This window comes from Phyllostomus discolor, chromosome 3 (assembly GCF_004126475.2).
Source record: "Phyllostomus discolor isolate MPI-MPIP mPhyDis1 chromosome 3, mPhyDis1.pri.v3, whole genome shotgun sequence".
Lineage (NCBI taxonomy): Eukaryota > Metazoa > Chordata > Mammalia > Chiroptera > Phyllostomidae > Phyllostomus > Phyllostomus discolor.
The window spans coordinates 2353127-2370932 of record NC_040905.2 but is presented as its reverse complement, the minus strand read 5'-3'; positions in this window follow the sequence as shown (position 1 = coordinate 2370932).

Genomic DNA, 17806 nt, shown 5'->3' with positions numbered 1-17806 from the left:
TTGCATCATGCAAAATGTAGGTCAAGTTGTTGGTAAGTGCTGGATAAGATCTGTTTACATCAGAAAGTAAATGGTAAAATCCTTCCAGCCTGACACAGTTTTTAAAAACTCTCCCTGCCAATTCAGGGTAACCCAAATGCATTTGAGGAATGGTTAACATAGACCTCTTTGGATGCTAGATTTTTTTAAACTACATTTTATTGATTATGCTATTACAGCTGTCCTGATTTTTCTTCCCCCCTGGGCCCCCCTCCACCCAGCACCCTCGACTTGTCCCCCACCATTGTTCATGTCCACGGTCATGCGTACAGGTTCTTTGGCTGCTCCATTCCCAATACTGTACTTGACATCCCCATGGCTGTTCTGTACCTACCAATTTGTACTTCTTAATCCCCTCACCTCTTCACCCATTGTCCCTAACACCCCCTCCCATCTGACAACCATCAAAACGCTCTCGGTATTCATGATTCTGTCTCTGTTCTTGTTGCTTAGTTTGTTTTTTAGATTCAATTGTTGATAGATTTGTACTTTTTTTGCCATTTTCTTGATCATAATTTGACCTCCTTCTTTTTCTTAAATGAGTCCCTTTAACATTTCATATAATAATGTTTTGGTGATGACGAACTCCTTTAGTTTTTTTCTTGTCTGGGAAGTTCTTTAACTGTCCTTTGATTTTAAATATCTCTGCTGGGTAGAGCAATTTTGGCTGTAGGTCCCTGCTTTTCATGACTTTGAATATTTCTTGCCCCTCCCTTCTAGCCTGCAAAGTTTTTTTGTTTTGTTTTGTTTTGTTTTGTTTTTTTGAGAAATCATCCAACAGTCTAATGGGAACTCCCCTGTAAGTAACTGTCTGCTTTTGTCTTGCTGCTTTTAAGATTCACTCTTTATCTTCAACTTTTAGCATTTTAGTTGTGATGTGTCTTGGATCTGACCTCTTTGCATCCATCTTGTTTGGGACTCTCTGTGCTTCCTGATTTACATGTCTATTTCCTTCACAAAATTCAGGAAGTTTTCTTCCATTATTTTTTCAAATAGGTTTCCAATTTCTTGCTCTTTCTCTTCTCCTTCTGGCACCCCTCTGATGTGAACGTTGGACCCCTTGAAGTCGTCCCAGAGGCTGCTTATACTATCCTCAATTCTCTGGATTCCTTTTTCTTCTTGCTCTGATGGGTTGTTTTTTGCTTCTTTATTTTCAAAGTCATTGATTTGATTATTGGCTTCATCCATTTTACTGTTGTTTCCCTGTAAAACTGTTCTTTATTTCAATGAGTGTATCCTGCATTTCTGACTGGATTTTTCTTTATGCTGCTGAGGTCCTCAGTAAGTTCCTTGAGCATCCTTATAACCAGTGTTTTGAACTCTGTGTCTGATAGATTGTTTATCTCCATTTCATCTAGCTCCTTTTCTAGAGTTTTGATCTATTCTTTCATTTGGGGCCCATGTCTTTGTCTCCTCATTTTGGCAGCCTCCCTGTGTTTATTTCTGTGTATGAGGTACAGCTGCCTTGACTTCCTGTCTTGGTAGTGTGGCCTGGTATAGTAGGTGTCCCGTAGGGGCCAGTGGCACAGCCTCCCCTATTACCCAAGCTGGGTGCTCAAAGTGTGCCCTTCATGTGAGCTGAGTACACCCACCTCTTGTAGTTGTGAGCTGGTTGCTGTTGGCAAATCAATGGGAGGGATTTACCCAGTTAGGTCAACTGCAAGGACTGGCTTTGACCCCTGGCCTCCACCCTCTGCCCTCCAGGGAGGATCAGCTGTGCAGGGGCAGGGTGGTGGTCTCCGATGTGATCCGTAGCTGTCCACTGGGTGTGCTGGCCTGGGGTTTCCAGAGCCCAGCACCAGCAGCAGCCATCTCAATTTGCTTTACAGCTCAAGCAGGGTGGCCCCAGGCACAACACAGGTAGGAGCTGACCCGGGCCTGCACCACCCCGGAAGCCCCGGGCTGCAGTTTAGGGTCCCCAGAGAGTGAGGGTGTGACGTGCCTACAGGTGCGAAATGTGTGCTCTAGGCCTCTCTGACTGCAGAGAGCCCCTCCGACCTCCACGCGTTTCCTCTGACAAGAGCGCACTCCTGTTGGGAGCAGGGCTCTGGCTGCTAAAAGGGGCAGTTCCCATGAGCACCTAGCTCCGGCGCCACCTCCACCAAGGGCGAGGCCGGCCGAGGGGTTAACGGACGGTGCTAGTGCCCAGAAGGCGGGCAGCACAAAGGTGAGCCTGACGAGTTCTTGGTCTCGGTATCTCTTCCTAAGTCATGAGCGAAATAGAGACCTCTTAACTCAGGGCCCAGGAAATGAAGAAAGCTGCCCTCCTTATAAAAATAGCATCACATCCTTCCTGTGCATACTTGAAAAAATAAATAGTTTACTTGGTTATGGTGATCTAAGTGCCCTTCACTCTCTCCCAGGGGAACAGCGCTTCCCCGGGGCTGAGCCACCCTCTGTCCCCCCGGAACCTCAGCCCTCTGACTCGCTGTGTCTTCCCAGGGTCGCAGCCTGGGTGGCCGGAGAGCAGTGAGTGATCCTCGGGCCCAATCTAGGGCAGGACCGGCTGGGAGCTGAGCAGACGCCGAGCCACCGGCCAAGACGGGGAACCCCCTGCTCCCAGCTCCGAGGAGCGGGAGGCACTCCCCAAGGGGAGAGCAGCAGGGGCCCTGGCCCCCAGGGGGTGAAGCATCGGAGCACCCCGCCCTCCACCGGCACAGTGTGGAAAGCGGGCAGCCCCACCGTGCGGGCACGGACCGGACCGGGCTGGGAAACACAGGCAGCGAATATAGTCTGAGCCCCGGCCGTGGCTGGGCACTGAGGAGAGAGAGCTAAAGACGCTCCATCTGAAATGTTGTGTAAGATGTTTCCCCACGTGTTTTCTTGAGCAACATTCCAGTTTTGGCTCTTCTGTTGAGGTCTATGGTCCATTTTGAGTTCACTTTTGCCCGTGATGTGAGGGAAGCGTAGAGGCTGATTTCTCTGCCTACAGCTTTCCAGCCGTGTGCTCTATTTGTGGGAATAGTGTTCCCACCTAAATGTTCGGCTACATGTTCCCGCTACACATTCAGCACTGTTCGTGGGGAAGCTCACCCTCTCCCCACCGGACTGCCTCGGTGCCCTCTCTGAGCATCGCCTGGCCACGCCTGTGTGAGTCTACCCGTGAGCTTTCTGCTCCGTCCTTGTGCCCATCAGTGCGTGCACGTGCCACGCTATCTTGCTACCGAGCTTTACCGTAGAGAGTTAGGCGGTGTAAGTCTACCCATTGTGTCCTTGTTCAAAATAGTTTTCATTGTTCTGGGTTTTTTGCATGTCTACATAAAGTTCAGAATCAGTTTATCCAATAATAATAATAATGGCCTGCTGATATTGTGACTGGGCTGGAGTTGGCTTTGTAAATCAATTTGGGAAGAATTAACAACTTAACAACATTGACTTTTCCCGTTCTTTCTTGGTCCTCACACGTGTTATCATTCTTTCTAAGTATTTTTCTTGGAAATTTTTAGAGCAGTGTCTGTAAAAAAGACTGTTGCATACCATGCAGTATTGAGGACATAAATTACTTCTAATAAATGTCAAAAGTTAATAACACTATCCAAGAAATGTGCAAGTATATTATTGTTACAATGAGTAACAGAAAACATAATTCATCACACCTAATTTTGCTAATAGACTGTCTTCAACTGATAGGCTATTTGGCCCTTATGTATTTATTCTCCTTGGACCGTGTAAATAAGATGTCTAGTTTCACCTTTACTCAAAGGCCATTCACCTTCACTTTCGGTCTTTCAGACCCTGAGAGCCTAGATCCTCAGCTCTGACGTAAGTTGTTTGCAAAACTTGATTCTTGAAAAGCAGAAAATGATGAAACCCTGGGACTTCACATGGGGCCCCTCCTAAGGGAGGTAGGGAAGGACTCTGAAAGTGTTTGGGTATATGAGCGTGACGGGTAGCTAAGGTTAACAGTCAACGGCCCACTCAGAATAGACCCAAACAATGGGAAGGGAGACACCCTTGAGAAACAACCCGTAGAGCAACTGTGTTGCAAACCACCTAAAAATAGCCCTCTATAAGGATGAATTTGTCTGTGTAACCTCAAGTGTCTCATAGACCCACGAGAGAGCAGAGCTTCCGGAGAGGTCTGATGTATGTACCAGCCGCCTTTCGCTGCCAGGCAACGAGGCACGGGACTTCAGTTTCTGAATCCCGGCGGCCTCGGGCAGTCCGTCCGCGTCACAGAGACCCGAGCGCCCACATCGCCACCTCCCCACACCTCGAGCTGTTCCCTGCTGCTGCTATTTCTTCCCGACAGACCCTGCAGGGGCAGGCTATCAGGCCGAGGGGGATCTCAGCGATCATAACCCTGCCCCCTCTTTTCACACCTGGGAAAAGAGAGACCAAAAATTACCGATCCAAAGTCACGCCATGGAGTCAGAAATCAGGCCAGAGCTCGGGCTGCCCCCCACGCACCACGGTTAGAGCTGCCCAGACCCCCCAGCAGGGCGACCCTCCTCGCCTGCGCGCCCAGGGGCCAGCCATCCCGGGGCCGCTCCGGGGGAACGAATGCCCGCAGGGTGGGGCCGGGCAGGCCTCCAGGGACAGGCCGGGGAAGCACGGGTTATTCCTGCTCTATTATTATTAGTGATCGTGCTGCTTCCCAAACAAACGACGGCAACCCTGCCTTCGCCCCGCCCTGCGTCTCGGACGTTTCCGGTAACGCAGATGCGGTGCAGCCTCCCTGGGTCCTGCCAACCCCCCTCCTGCCTACCCCGGGCGTATTTGATCTTCGGGTTGGTGATATTCGTCTTTTCTCCTTTGCATTCACATACCAGTTCTTCTACCCATAACTTTGGTTTTAGGGAGATTTCTAAACAAATGGTAGTATAATTACCTATCGTTGGCAGCGTGGCTTGTCTGTCTGTCTGTCTGCTGACCGCCCCCCTGGAGACGGGCCGCGGCCCCACAGTGCCGCCGCCGTCACGTGGCGCGTTAGCTGTCCGCACCTCGGCTCCCTCCTCCTGTGCTCCCACCCTCACGGGGGAGACGCCCAGAAATACGTTTCCCAGAACCCCCTTGAACTATGGCTCCGGGTCACTCCCGTCAGTAAGAAGAGCTCCCCCAAGACTGAGAACTGACGGATGTGGGGTGCGCTTGGTGGGGGGGCCGGCTGTAGCTATGGGAGGATGTTACAGGGCGCAGGGGTCAGCGCGCCGAAACGCACCTCGTTCAAGGGTCGGCTGTGGACTGGGCATGTGCCTGTCCTAACGTTTTCTAAAAAGGTTCTGAAAGACACTATTTTATTTAATTTCCTATGCAGCCTAAAGCATGTCCTTACTCTCGTGCTGTTGGGTATTTCACTTCTTAGCAATCTTCTGGTTCAATAAGTGGAGCTATATTCAAATATTACATATACATCTTAGCAGCCCCTCCACAATTTTTCCTAAGCTAGAGTCTTACAAGTAGTGTTGCAGGGTCAAGGCACGTGTGCATGCATGGAGGGTGTGTTTGACTCCACTCCACTTGCGGGGCGGGGTCAGTTAGGTCTGCTGGGTCACATCCCGCCTGATACAGGCAGGTTTCCCTTCCGGAACACAGCCCTCGAGGAGTCTGGGGCCCCACTTTCTGTCTCATGGCACCTCAAAGCATCCTAAGGCATTGAAAGGAGGGGTGCATGGGGACAGACGAGAATGACCCCTAGGACACTCGCTGGCCCCGGGGCCTGGCGGGCTGTCCCCGACACCCACTCGAAGGACATCACGGAAGTAAAGAGCAGTGGCCACGGACACCAGCTTCACTCCTCAGGGGGTCTCCGTGCTGCGATGGGCGAACTCAGTCCAGTGTTAGTCGGCCAGGGTCATTGCCACCCCCCACAGTCTGGGTGGGTCCGTTCATCATCGGTCTTGTAAGCTCCTTCAAACACTATGCAATGCATTGGTCTGCAAACAAGCAAATAAGAAAAACTATAGACGATAGAATAAGACTTGGCTAACTGCAGTCCACTGGCCAGATCTGGGCTGCAGCCTGTTTGGGAGACAGTTTTATTGACCGCGGCCTCGGCCCCTCCTTTCCCGTGGTCTGCGGCAGCTCCCTGCAGCAAGGGCCGGGTTCAGCAGGTGCGAAGGAGACATCGGGTCCCCGATGCTTGAAATACTTCCTCTCTGGTTCCTTGGAGGGAAAGGTCTCTGGCCCCGGGTCTGAGGCCTGGGCAACCACCACTGGGCGAGGTACTGTGTTTGCACACTCCCCCACTCACCCGGTTCAGCTCCGTGTAACCCCCTCACTCTGCTTAGGGATGGCCTCCGTGTCGGTTCACCATCACGTGCACACACTCCGCTCCAGTCACCCAGATTAACGATGGACCTGTTGAGTGGCATTTTTCTCCCTGTAAACGAAGGACTCAAGTATTCTCCAGTGCTTGGTCAGCAGGCCATCAGCTCAACTCCTTCTCTCCCTCCCAGTAAATATTGCCGTCACAGTCATTTCCATCACAAAGGCCCTGCAACCCCAGGGTTACCTCACCCCGCCAGAAACAAAGGGGAAGGGGAGTCGGCCTCAGGGAGCGCTGGAGTAAAACCATTTTCCGGGATATCAAAGGGAATTAGAAATAACGAGTGTGTGTCTTTCAAATAAATGTGCCCTTCTTTCAAAAGGCACCGTGGCCTAGAAAACTATCTGCAAAGTCTTAAAAATTGCCACTAAATGTAAAGGAAGATAAACAAGGACCGTTAAAATGTTAAGTCAATTAAAGAAGTTCTAGAATGCACAATAGTTGCCTAAATCAAATTAAATCAAGAGAACACACATAGCTGTTTAAGAAACACACATAAAATTGCAAGACGCTCCCGTCTCCTGGCTAAACAGCTAGTTAATCACTGTTTTCCCATTGACGTAACAGGGATGTGCTTGCGTGGGCTATTTACAAGACCAGATACATGATTAACAAAAAGACGGCGTTTAGAACACCCTCGTTTAATGTTTTTGTTATTCAAGTGGACCCAGATTTGTACTCAGAAGTCGTCAGAGAAGCATGTGAAAACGCGGTATGAATCACCGCTGATTTCCGGCCTTGCCCCGTCCAGGGAAATGCATCCTCTTCCCGGGCTGACAGCACATGACACCCTGGCAGCCATAAAACTGCATCAGAGAGCAACTTATTTGAAGGAATTTTTTTCTTAATTTCTAACACAAAAACTTGTTACCTAATTGCTCATCGGTCACTTAACTCCTTCCTGGAAGTACCAACGTGACTCATGGTTTAATATAGTTAGAGATCATTTGAACTGTTTAATTGTTTGGATGCATGTGAAACCTGCCCAGTCCTGGAAACAGCCGGTTGCACCGGCGTGCTGACTTTTAAAGGGTGAGCTAAACGTCCATCGACCGTCGGTGGCATTAAGGAGACTCCTCCTGTGCGGGGGCGGGGGGGGGGGATGTCTGAAGGGCCTCCAGAGACTTCCTGTACCGATATTTCTATTATCTTACTGTGTGAGGAAGCCCCAGGGTTGCCCAAGTAAAAGTCAGGTTGTGACACTTCACATCGTGTGGAGAGGCCCATTGCCACGTGCTCATGTTCGGGAGTCCTTCCCACAGCCGCACCCATCTCGCTGCCTTTTCGCTGCTCCCGGGTGCCGTGGGAGTGGGGCGTTAACCTCACCTTCTCCCCCTCCCAAAGCCCCTCCCCCACCCTTCCCAAGGTCTGTTGGTCTTCGATTTGGGTGACCTTCCTTTTCGATGGCTCCTCCCTCAATTTCGCCCTTTTCTTCCAGGGGTCCAGCACCCGAGGCCGCGCCCTGTCCAATTCATCTACTGCTGTTTAACCAACTGCCCCCAGACCTTAGTGGCATAAGACAGTCCGTACTGATTGAGCCGCACCAGTCCTGGGGACCAGGCATGTCAGTGCGGTTTTGGTGGGAGAGCCGGCTTCCAGGTTGGCGGTGGGTGGGAGCTGGGATGACGGCTGAGGCCCACGGGTCCTGAGGGCTGGAGAGTCTGCTCACGCAGACGCCAGGAGCCTGGCGCCCGGGTGCCCGGGAGCCTGGTGCTCGGGTCCCCACCGTGGGAAACTCTCCACCCCACCTCTGTGAGGGTCTGAGCCATGCCAGGGGGTGGCTGGCTGTCCCCAGAACAGCTAATTGAAGAGTAAGGCTGCAACCTCAGGGTCTTCGGTGGCCCCGCATTGGAAGTCATGTGCATGAGGTCTTAGCATTACAAAGTGGTGGCAACAGCTCCAGAGCATCAGTGACACGGAGTGAGGACACTCGGGGCTGACCCGGAGGCCCCCATGGGGCCGGAGGGTCCACACCCCGCACCCCGGCTGTGGGCACCGCCCCCAACCACAGCAAGTGGCTGCAGCGGTTCCCCTCCTGGGTCCCAGCTCTTCTGTGGGTGGCACAGCTTCGTGGCGGCAGCCGGTTCTCGTGGGCGTGGGCAGAGAACGCTGTGGGGGAACGGCCACTTCCAGCTCAGCCCGCCCTCTGCAGGGGTCAAGGAGCGGAGGCCCTGACTCAGCCCCAGCCCCAGCCCCAGCCCCAGCCCTCGTGGGGGACACGTGGGCCCACTGAAGACAGATGAGAGCCACGTCCTCGCACTGACTCCTGGGAAATCTCTCCAGTGGGCAAAGCCCTGCGTCCGCAGCTCCCGGGTCCCAGCCGGGAGGGACGCTGGGACAGAGCACCGCCCATCGCGGCTTCACTCCAGCTTTCTGACTGCGGCTGAAAGCCCAGTGGCTGTGCCCCGACCCCCGGGGCATGCGGGGGCATCCTCCGAGCCTGGCTGCAGCCAGCAGGCGGTGAGGCCCGGCCAGTGAGAGAGGGGAGGTGCTGGCGGACTTGCCCCCCGAGGAAACGACAGAACCAATCACGTTACCCACCTGCTTTCTAAACACTGCAGCGGTGCAGCTTCAAACAAAGAACAGCAGAGAAAATGCAGAAAGAAAAAAAGTGTTTGCCCTGGTTGGCGTAGCTCAGTGGATTGAGCTCGGGCTTCGAACCAAAGTGTCGAAGGTTCGATCCCCAGTCAGGGCACATGCCTGGGTTGCAGGCCACGGCCCCCAGCAACTGCACATTGGTGTTTCTCTCTCTCTCTCTTTCTCCCTCCCTTCCCTCTCTAAAAAATAAATAAATAAAATCTTTAAAAAAAAAGGGTCCAACACACTTTAAATCAACGCAACAAGTCACGATTACAGGACAATGGGAAGCCCAGCTCTCCGGAATTTGAAGAGCCAGACAGGGCGATGACTTCATTTGAGTTATGCCTTTGAGATGAAAAATAAAAGAATCACGAACAGCAAGTGTCAGAGACCAGCAGGAGTGGCTCCATCCTCTGAGCATCCGGCCGGGCTGTGCAGCCCGCACGCAGGAGCCGCGTGCCCCCTTCCGCAACCCCGCCGGGCGGACGTGGGGAGCCTCCCTCCTAAAGAAGACAGAAAGAGCAGGGGAGTGACTTTCTCAGGAGGGAGAGCCCGGCTTCCCGTCCAGGTCTGCCTGACTCCAGAGCACCGGCCTTTGCTCCAGCGAGACGCGGACGAATCTATCTCCGCCGCTCGGCAAAACCCCCGCACACAGGTCGTGGCCGAAGGCAATTCAGGCAGACCTGGGGCTCCCCGCCGCCTGCCCTGGCTCACGCGCACCGGGGCTGCCAGCCTCGCTCCGGGCGGCTGTGCGCTCGGCCAGGGGGCAGGCCCGCCAGCCTGGGGGTCCTCAGAGGGCCCATCACTGCCGGCGGCGCTTTCCTGCGGGAGGACAGAGAGAGTGTGACGAGGTGAAGGCCTCCCTCGGCACGTATGCCTGCAGGCTGTGGCCACGCGCAAACTTGGATGGAAGGAGGGTGGAGGAGAAGGCAGTGTGTACACTGCTTGAAAAACAAGAATGCGTGTTTTTTTTAATTTTAGCTCCTCGTGGGACAGTTTTTTGTGTAATTTTTAGTTTTTATGGAATGTATGGGTGTGACATTGGTTAATAAAATTATATAGGTTTTAGGGGTCCAGTTCTATAACACACCCTCTGTGCACTGTACTGTGTGTCCGCCACCCCAGGCCCAGTCGCCACTCAGCCCTCTCTTACTCTCTTTGCTTCCCAAAACCAATATTTTAAATTTACTTTCCCCTGTTGGTATATAGATTTATACAAAGGGTTGGTTTTTCCATGTATCACCGTTTTCCTTTTCCTTCTGCAGCAACCTTCATCTCTGCATGGGAGTCCTGCGCTGTAATAAAAGATTTGAAGAGAAATAGAAAAAAAGGAAACGATTCTCCGGGCTCACATATGGCCACCAAGCACACAACCTCCAAAGAGAAAATCTTCTATAAACTACAAATTTAGCACTTCAGGAGAGTTGAAAACATCATGTGCTGAATTCTATCGTCTGATTATTCTAATTACACTAAAATCCTTAAGAAAGGAAAAAGGAAAAAAATGAAATGAAGAAATCCCCCCTAAGAGGAGTATTAATAAACTGACAAATATTTCATCTTTCAGGCAATCAGCAAGAAATGGTGGCTTTTTGTTTCTTGATTTCTCGTAACAACCTTGAAAGTGCTCCCACTCTCTCCTTTGCACACCACCAAGGACTCGTCTTACACGCCGAGTCATCCCCAGTGGTAGTAACGCCCACACGCCGGCTCCCTCCCGGCCCTGCGGAAGTTACAGAGAGATCTGGGCCTGCCTTCTGCTGCACGGCGGAGGTGCTGCACCGGGAGCGTGCGTCTGAGCCACGTGCTTGTCCGAATGCAGAGTGCTGGGCCCCACACGTGGACGGTCTGCTTCTGCAGCTCTGGGGCGGAGCCTAAGAAATGGTGGTTCTCGCGCGTTCCCCTAAGAGACCCGATGCCGGTGCCGCGGTCCGGGGACACCACCGCGGCGGAAACGAGTCCGCCGTCGGGAGCGGGAGGAGAGACGTAGCCACCCGTCAGTGCGAGCACCCCAGGCGGCAGTGGGAGCAGACACCGCCTCGGAGAGACGGACAGACGGACAGATGGTGCGGTAAGGGAGGGCAGTGGAGGCTCCCAGCAGGGAGGGAGAGCCCGGGAAGGGGGCAGACGTGGGCGGCCTGTGCTGAAGGAGTAGGCGGGTGGGGGAAGGGCAGCTCCACGCACGTGTGGTGTTTGTCCTCCAGGCTGCTCCGCGAAGAGGCTGTCCCCCGGTCAGCAGCGGCGCGCGGGGGTCAGCGAAAGCAGAGAAGCCCTGAACGCAGGTGAAAGACCCGCGGGCTTGTGGAACCAGTGGAAGGGCGGTGATGGTAGCGACAGTGTAGCAGGGAGAGGGTGAGGAATCAAAGGGAATCACGCATAGGTCCGGTGCCTGGAGCACCTCGACAAGGGGCCCCCCAGCTGGACCGCAGATGCTGGGGTCCCAGCTGCAGGGACAGGGCCTGCGAGGGGGCCGGGGGTGAAAACCAAGAGGCCCCAAACACCGAAAAGGGGAGGAAAGGTCACAATGTCCCTAGCACGAAGGCCGAGGCCGAGGCCAAGGCCAAGGAGAGAGACGGGTCGGTGTGCACCGAGGCCGCGAACCCTGTGGCGAGGAGGAAACTGCAGCGAAAACACGCAGCGTCCCTGGACAGCGCCCCAGCCTTTCTGCTGACGCCGGCCTCTGCGGAGGTGCGGGCTGGGGGCGCACAGGGGGCGTCTCCGCGGGCCCGTGAGCCCCAAGCTTCCCCTGATCCTACCGGGTCAGGGCTGCGAGTCTGAATCTCATTTGTGTCCAAACCCACTTAAACTCTTTAAAAAGTGATTTCCTGTCATAAAGAGAAAAAATATACATATTTTTAAAATTATTCAAAGGGCTTAAATAGTTCTTACACATCAAACAACTCTTGAGAAATAATATTTTGATGATTTAAGTAAAATTAATCAAAAGCATATGGATCGAGTTTCCTTTCAAATACACATCGTGTTTGGAGAGGAAGGAAGGCAGCGGCTGCTCCGTGAGACCAGGCTGCGTTTTCATCCCACCCGAGGTGGCTCCGAGACGCGCCAAGCGCTCGGGTCCCAGCCAGCCCTGCCCCGGCCTGCTCCCCGTGCTGTGGGGTACCAGGATCTCTCCCGCCCCTTTGCCTCCTTCCGCCGAGGACTCGTGACCCTGGTTTCCAGGGGACGTGACGCAGAGGGGCCCTGTGGGTGTGCACAGGGTGCACAGCACCGTCCTGCCGCTGAGGCCGCTGCAGGCCACGGCGACAGCTCCCATGCGGTCCGAGAGTTCCCAGCAGCGCCGTCGGGAACCTCTGATGGTGGTTTTCACAGTTGGCAAGAGACACTGTCCTCTGAGTGGACCCCGTCCCCCAAGGAGCCACGGAGAAGCCGGCTAGCTTGTTAGCTGTGGCCCGCTCGGCGCCCCCACGGCCACCTGCACACGCACGCAGGCACAGACACACGCAAGGGCAGAACCGCACGGCTTGGGGGTCCCTGTATGTGTGTCCCCAAGTCGCTTTAGCACAGACTTCATTACCCACACCTTGGACTCCATCCCCCGCAAGCCCTCGACCTACCTTCCCACACCCCCAACCTGGGCCTCCCTCCTTCCCGCCCGGCATCCCTCCCAAGTCCAGCTCCTCCTCTGTACACACAGGAATAACAGACTCTTCATCAGCTACGTGCGTACACCCACAGTCCCTTCACGCCTGTGGGGCGGCAGGAACCTTACGTACGGGGCACGTAGTTCGGCCCCTGGGTGTCAGCCTAGGGAAGAGCGTTCCCCTGAGAGGTGGGCTGGTCGGTGGTGGGCAGGAACTGGGGTGCAGGCCCCAGCACCCCACCCACCCCCCAACTTCTTCCCCCGTCACACCACATCATCTCCTGGACACCTGCATTTACAGGTGACGGCCCGACTCCTGCCCAGCTGTCCTTCCCGTTAAACCCAGAATGAACCGTTTCCTTGGCCAAGTGCTCGGGAAGCTGCCCTCACCTTCCTGCAAGCGTCCCAGCCCAGACGTCCATGGTGGGCCCTCCCGGGCGACGCTGTGGGCAGGGGAGGTATTACCAGTCCCAAGGGCATTTCCAGGGTGCTGCGGTCTCACGCATTATTCCCTGCTGCCGACGTGAGTGAGTCACACCTGAAGGAAGCCAGGTGTGCTCCACGCCACCTCGCTTAGTGTAGGGCGATCATTCCCAACTGGGAGTGACTTCCGCCCCTCAGGGCGGATTGTCAGTCTGGAGACACGTTTGGTCTCCACAGTGTGGGTGGGGTGGGGGGGCACTACTGGCATCCACGGGGAGAGGCCGGGGATGCTGCTGAGCCCCCCACAAGGGACCACAGAGCCCCCACAACGAGCTCCAGCTCCGCCGGCAGCAGAGCAGAACTCGGGGCCACGTTTCAGGAGGAGGCCCCTAGTGCAGACGCCTGCCCAGGAAGTTCCGAACAAGAACGGTAGGTTTGCAGGTAACAGCTGGACACTTTTCTGTCTCGGAACCTGCAGCCTGCACCTACTGTGTGCCGGGCGTGTACTCGGAACTGCTGCCAAACGCACACTGGAAACAAAGGCTGCCGTCACCCGGCGAGGTTCTCGATCCAGCGACGGACCGTCTTCAGTCGGCTACAGTCCCGATGAGCTCGCTCCGTCACAGACGAGTGTCGCCCAGAGCTGTTGGGAGGCATCGCGGGCCTCAGCCGTCCCCAGGCTGGACCACGGCCACTTGGACCCGGCGGGGAGCTGCCGAAAGATGGATGCGGTGTCGGTCCCCGGGAGCCATCCAAGAACACCCCAACCGGCCTCTGCAAAGAATGCTTTGCGAAGTGAAAGACAGCCACGTGGTTCCTCCTGTGGCCGTGGTTGTCCAGCCAAGGGAGCCGCAAACCACGTGCTCCACGCTTCCAGGGCAAGAAGTCCCCCTGCAACACCCAGTCTTCCCGGCCTTCATGCACCCTGCGCAGTCCCGGGAGGCGGGGCTCCAGCCGCCCGTATCAAAGCCACTTTTATCAGCGGTGTTCCTACTTCGAACACATTCTTTTAATTTAAAGCCATGTGACTGGTTTGTATTAAAATATTGGAAAGGCTCTCGGGTTTCGGACTGATAGTAAATCCATAAAAACGCAAATGGCTTTTCCATTTCCGGGAAATCTAATTAAACGCTGTGAAAACAAATGTGCCCTGGTGGGGCGGTTAATGAAACCGTATTGAAGAATACATACGGAGTGTCTGTGGCTCGGTCAGCTCTTTGAACTCGGAAGAATGTGAGAAAAATACGGTCCCCGGCGAGGGGATCTGGGGCCTGGGTAGAGGGGAAATGACTGGGGCCCCCTCTGAACTCCTGCGGCCCCCCCACCCCCCGCATCTCGCAGAAACCAAAATCAGAGGGAGGGGGAGGCCTCTGCAGGCCCAGGTACTGGGCTCTCCAGCCAGGTGGAGGACCGGGTGTCCGAGGGGCTGGGTCCCTCCGACGGCCCCCTCCAGAACCCTCCAGAGAGAAAAAAACGCAAGCCTGGGCTCCCCTGCCCCTCTCAGCCCCTCCCCCACCCAGCCCCCGCGCCCTACCCGGCTGGGTTACAGTGGGTCCCTCCACCGACAGCGGTCAGGGTCTCTCCGTGTTTGGCGTCTGCTGACAAAATGTTTGTGAAGTTCAGGGGTGCAGTCTGGGAGGGCTCAAGGGTGCATGTGGCAGGGTGGTGGCCCTCCGTCTGCGCTGAGGCCTCACCTACGGCCCACACGCCATCTCAGCCGAACCCGGGGTCCCGCTCTGCACACCCAGCTCCGAACCCAGCTCTCCCCCCCCCCCCCCCCCCGCTGGACCGCGGCCCCCAAACCCACCCTAGAGCCGACATTCCCCGTCCGCACGGGGGCTCACGTTTCTACAGAAAATACTGCGTTGCTGTGACCCTGTGTCACAACATACACGCGATGGCGTGTCCTATCAGATCTCACGGTGAGTGTTTCTGACACGGGCCCCTCGAGGGGCCGCACTGAGCGCCCCCAGGTGCGGAGCCCGGAGGGAGGCGGCATGGCCTGCCCGGCAGACCGGACCACGGTCCCGCCCACTCCACGCCCACTTTCCGGCCGTCTCTCCGGACTGGGCTTGAGAAACAATGAGACCGCCTCTCTCCCGCAGGCCACGGGGCACTCCTCGGGGGAAGTCCGAGCCACGTCTCTGCTTCCCACGTGAAGAAGATGGTCGGTTGCCATGACTCTTGTGCAAACGGGAGGAGCTTTACGGTTTCCCAGGAAGACGCAGGAACAGCAGCATCCTCTCTCTCCCTGGGCAGAGCGGAGCCCTCGCACCCCCCTGCTCAGCTCTCTGCGCGCATCCTGAACCGCAGCCCAGAGGTGTCCCGTGCGCTTTGCTTGGGCAAACAGAGACCTCCTCCGCCAGCTGCATGCCTGCCTGCTTCTCGTAGGGGACACCCGGGTCGGCGGCATCCCGCCTGGTCCCTTCCCACCACGCCCTTGGCTCGGCTGCGTCCGCGTGTCTGCGTGACCACCTGCACGGATGTCCGCCCAGGTGTCTGCAGTGGGCGTTAGGGGGGTGGGGGGGGGGGGGCGTTAAAGACACTCCCTAGTGAAACGCTGAATCCGAAGGGCCTTCATTCTTAGTTCTAGGGACTTCACAACTAGCGGCAAAAGCAATCATCCCTGACTTAACGATGTAAAAAGTCACATTTAAAAATAGGACGGTAAGCTAAAAAAAATAGTAAGCAACTTGCAGCACGTTGTGCCTTCGCTACGAGAGAGAGGAACTGCTACGCCCTTTTCAGGTTTTCTCCCTCTGAGACGGCAGATCAGCAACCGCCACAGGACCCAGGGTTCTGGAGGAGGCAGCGTGGCTAACGGGGTGGCCGCGATGCGTCATTGCGTTTATTTTCCTTGCATTTCTGCCCTCCCGCTGACCGCCCCACCCCCCACCCTGAAGCAGGCGGGCCCTGTACAGTGGGTGCTGTGTTCTCCGAAACCTGACGCCCACTGGCTGCCGACACAGTGGGTGCCAGGGGCTGACGGGCGCTTGTTGGCTAGATTAAACAGGGGATGGTGAAGAGCCCTTCTAGGTGAAAACATGGAAGTTTACAAAATGGGCAAAAGAGATGACCCAAAAATAGACATCCACTAAATACAAAAAAAAAAAAAAAAGAGTCTCATCCACATTATTCATCAGGGAAATTGCAAACCAAAACAATAATGAAATATTTTTCGCCCATGGAATGACGTTGTTTAATGTAAATAGTTACTTAAATATGAGGTCCTGACGTGAGGCAATAAGCACACTCAAGCAGTGTAAGTTGATTCCGTTCGACCATGTCTATCAAAACGTAAGAGGTGTGAGTTCTTTGATCGAGCCGTTTCCACTTGAAGGGCTGCACCCAGGAGAGAAACTTGGTGCATGCACAAAATTAGGAGCTTCCATAAAGTAGGTTTTTAAGTTGAAAAAAAAAACGAGGAAACCCTCACTAGGCCCACAGGGGTTCACTGATAGAGCAACGGTAGGCAGACGCTAGCGCAGCCACAGGACGAAGCCCTGCGACCATTTCAAAGCCAGTCAGTCAATTTCTTTTTTCCTTTACTGTGCTGCTCGTTGCTGCTTTTTGTTTTTGCCTTTTGAGGCTTACGTACTTACATTCGGGGGCACATGTTTCTGTCGTCGTCGACACTGTCACAACGAAGGGTCCCCCCTCGCTCCCCTCCACCCGTTGATCGTCCTGGAGCCTCGAGGGAGGAGCGCGGGGAAGACCCTGCAGAAAACAGTGCGGTGAGACCTCCGGGCCACAGCATCCCTCCAGGCCAGACCACAGGCCGCAGCCTCTGGTGTTGGGGTGCGGGCTGCAGCCCCGCTTCTGGGTGGAGCGCAGGTGTGGGGTGCAGCCTGTGCCTTTGACCAGACTTGACCAGGAGAACGGCCGCTCAGCCCAGGTGGGACTCGATGAGCCGCCCAGTTCCCCGTGTCACGGAACTACCGGAGCTCTGCCCCACAACGCAGTGCCCCGTGAGGGTGTGCTTCTTGTCACACTCCTCCTTCCTCGGGCCGCACCATCGTCCTTCTCAATGTCACGTGACTCCAGCGCCTGAGTAGCCCATTCCCCGCAGTCCTGTGGCATCTCCTCCCACACAATGGCATCTTTTATCACCCTTGGGTGGCGCGTGGTCGCGCTGTCGCAGGGGTGGCCTGGCCGGCTCTGACAGTCCCCCGGGGGCAGGGCTGGTGAGGTGTCTCCCGGTAAACTTCTGCCTCCTGTCCGAAGACTTCTGAGCGTCATTAGCCAGAAGAGCCTGGTCCAGAACATAAGACACGATTCCACTTTGGGTTTCTGGGGTGCTTTTTGGAAGTTTCTTGGGTTCTTATTGGTGGTGGTGCTGCTGGTTTCTGTGCTTTCTTGTTGGCTGTTTGGGTGTGCTTGCCTGTGTGTGTGAAGTGCACCGTACTGAACAGAGCCGGGCTGACCCCCGAGGGTGCACAAGGGCAGGTCGGACCCATCTGAGCGAAGGGCGTCCCTCCCCTCTCCTGTCCACCAGGGTGTGGTGTGTCCACTGGCTGCTCTGCCCCCCGCCGAGGCTCCAGCCTCTGCCCACCACCCCCTCCCCTGTCGTTTCCCTCTCTCCTCCACTGCTCAGGGAGCAAGGAGGTTCACCTAGGCGCTAGGGAAGGCTCCCCTGACTCCACGCTGGCTTCCTTGGGTGTGGGGGGGGGGGAAGGGGGGTTGGAAGCAGAGTAGAAAAACTGCTTCATCTTTTATTCTTCACTTTTTCAAACATCTGGAAGGTCTGAACCGAACACAAAAACGAACCCACGGATTTTGGAGGCAACAAAAACAGGCAGGAAAGGAGAATGAGTGGGGGTCGTGAGCTGGGGGCGGTGCTATGCATGGCCTTTGTTGTGGCTGTCTTACTCTCCGGTGTCTTCATGAACTGTCCA